Genomic DNA, 3,020 nt, shown 5'->3' with positions numbered 1-3,020 from the left:
GACTGGGAGTCCAGCAGAAACACCGGCTCCTCGGCCGCAGAGACTCAGTGTTGCGTGCGCAGCGAACGCTCCTCGTGAATCCTGTCAGAAACACGTCGCCTCATATTTCACCCCCAAAAACATCACGTTATGCACAAACAAACTATTATTTGCATAGTGACGCACAAACACGTTTCACCCAAACCCTTACTAGCGTGTCCAGATGTTCTTATTTCTCATTAGTGACTCTATTAGATTCTATTGACTGTAAAACAGATTTTTTTGTTAATAAACAAGCATTAGAGGCAGCGTATCGAATACAATGTGTAAATGCTTTTAATATGGATCGTTTTTATATGTACTTTTAATATTTTAAATGTATAAATACAATTGAATGAATAATATATCAGTTTTTGACATATTAATGGGGGTAAAATGTGTTTAAATTGAATGAAAATAATAATGTCACTGTTCAGGATATCTGGACGGTCGTACAGGCGGGCTTCGTCTCCTCGACGCACGTGTTTTTGCAGTGAATTATGGGCCGGATGTTGTTGACGGGTGTCATGAGAATCTGCTCGCTCCTCTTCCCGCCTCGCCCGGACGCTCGTTCGGCTGGTGTTCATCCGTTCGCCGCTCGTTGTTCGTTGCTTGGCCTGTTTGTCCTCTTTTTGTGGTGACGTCCTTTTCCTCCTCAGATTTCTGCTTTTGTTTTTCAGGAAATGTAAATGTAAAATGTTTAAAGATTATACAGTCTCTTTGGTTCGGTCTGGTCCGTGATCCTCTCTTCTGCTTCTGCTCTACTGTGGTGTTTTATGTTTTCTTGCACTTATTACTGAAGATGGTTTATGTTCCTCCTGTCATGACCGTTCGACGCACCGTTCGCTCCCTCAGTGTGGTAAACCCCAGCACACACATCGCTTCGAATTGTGATTCCAAATTTTATACATGGTATAATACTTGTTATGTACTTATTAAATATTTTGATTCCAGAATCAGTGTGTGATTTGTCTTTTTTGGTTGTGTTTCACACAGAGAAGAATCACATGATCACATCTAATGCTTTGATTCTTTCAAGGTTCTCATCCGGAAACATGAGGAAAGTTTAACAGAACAGCTGTACTGTCATGTTCGGTGGGGAAAGTGTGTTCATACCACTACAAGTGCACTGCAAACATGCTTTTCTTACTCAGTATTTCTGTTGTTTCCAGTCCAAATATCTAAAAAATCTTAAATCAAGAAGCATTTACTAGATGAGTAGATATTATGTCTTGTTTTCTGGGGAAATAAGCCAAAATTAAGTGATTTGTTGCTTAAAAAAAGCTACATTATTTTTGCTTACCCCACACTGTCAGATAATTCTGCTTTTTTTTTAAGCAACAAATCACTTAATTTTGGTTTATTTCACCAGAAAACAAGACATAATATCTACTCATCTAGTAAATGCATCTTGATTTTAGAATTTTTAAATATTTGGACTGACAAGACAGAAGTACTAAGTAAGAAAAGCATTGTGTAGTTGTAGTTAAGGCCAATTTGACCTTCCAGAAATTACATCAACCAGCATTTTTAATGGCTCCATGTTTTTTCTTTTTTTTTTTTTTCTTTTTTTTAACACAAAAGCAGATTCTATACTGAAATGATAACTGAGGTCACGTGACAGAAGCCATATTTTCAGTGCAGTATGCAGTGCACTATCACTCCACACTGAACTAGTGTTCCCTAACGCCTCGTGAACACTGGAGACATCTAGTGTTGACTGAGAGCATCGCATGCTGGTTGGTGACGTCACCTCATCTCTTTGCATAAAATCTTAAAGATATATTTCTTTATTATTTTTTTACGTAACCAAGCTTCTTTTGTTCACAATCATTTTGTCTAGATGTGAAGTCTTGCTGTGATTTCCCATGCTGTAAAAATCTCTCAAACTCATAAATAATAATAATAACAAATTATGATGTCATCTTGATTGATTTGTCTTTTATATACCTGTCTGTATCTTTTTCCTTTCATTTTCATTTTTCAATACAGTTTCTTTGCTATGAAAATTTTACTTCACCCCCAAAATGAATATAAAATGAAACTTTTGAATTGACAGGCTTAATAATCATGAAAATATCATTATAATCTTAATTATTTATTTTGATTTGTATGGTGCAAGCCATGCTGAAAAAGATCGAACACACATGAACTTATGAAAGCTTGTTTTCCCCACCGAAGAAAAAAAAGAAAGATAAAAAAGGTAATTGCCACTTTTGATCTCACAATTGTAAAAAAAAAAAAAAATGCGTTTAAATCTCACAATTCAGAATTTTTCTCGCAATTCAGACTTTATAACTTGCAGTTGAGAGTTTCTATCTCGCAATTCTGACTTTTCTCGCTATTGTGAGTTTATATCACAAAATTCTGACTTTTATCGCAATTTTGACTTTTCTTGCAATTGCGAGTTTAAATCTCACAATTCTGACTTTTTCTCGCAATCCTGACTTTATAACTTGCAATAGAGAGTTTCTATCTCGCAATTCTGAGGGAAAAAAGTCAGAATTGTGTGATCAAAAGTCGTAATTATCTTTTAAACTGTTTTATTCTGTGGCGAAAACAAGCTCCCATATGAACGCCACCACAAAATCGTAAATACAAGTGTCTCAGTCTTTTCTTGTAGCCCGATCGTTAGGAGTCTTTAGGTGTGTGTCAGTGAAAAACGTGGCGGAATACCACAATATTTATTGGTATTTTGCAGTGACATGTCAGGCTTTTTTTTATTTACAATTAAATAAGCTTTAGATTCCCTGCACAAAATATAACAATTGTAATATAACAATATAATATGTAACGATAAAGTTTATTGTGGCTTCATGAATCAATAAAAAGGCAAAACACAACTGCTGCACATTCTTTGTACTTCATTTTCTAGGAGTAGAGTTTAAACCCTTGTGGTAATTTTGAGTGGTTAATGGTGATGGTACACCGCCATCTTGCTTCGACGAAAGTGACTGATGTCGGGAACACGACTCGAAAATACGAACTTCCGAGATCGCGGA

General features: G+C 36.0%; 1 protein-coding gene across 1 annotated transcript in view; it reads left to right on the top strand.

Moving 5' to 3' along the window:
* The window catches only part of uhrf2 (ubiquitin like with PHD and ring finger domains 2), a 43,303-nt gene extending 42,329 nt beyond the window's left edge, over nt 1-974 (top strand). Inside the window, exon 16 of the mRNA XM_081391590.1 lies at nt 1-974. This exon is cut by the window's left edge and continues 308 nt beyond it. The gene's annotated coding sequence lies outside the window, so the exon portion shown is untranslated.
* Nucleotides 975-3,020: the final 2,046 nt, after the last annotated feature.

The sequence above is a fragment of the Scardinius erythrophthalmus genome (genome assembly GCF_964197995.2).
Source record: "Scardinius erythrophthalmus genome assembly, chromosome: 17".
NCBI classification, from domain to species: Eukaryota; Metazoa; Chordata; class Actinopteri; order Cypriniformes; family Leuciscidae; genus Scardinius; species Scardinius erythrophthalmus.
This window is presented reverse-complemented; position numbering and strand designations above follow the sequence as displayed.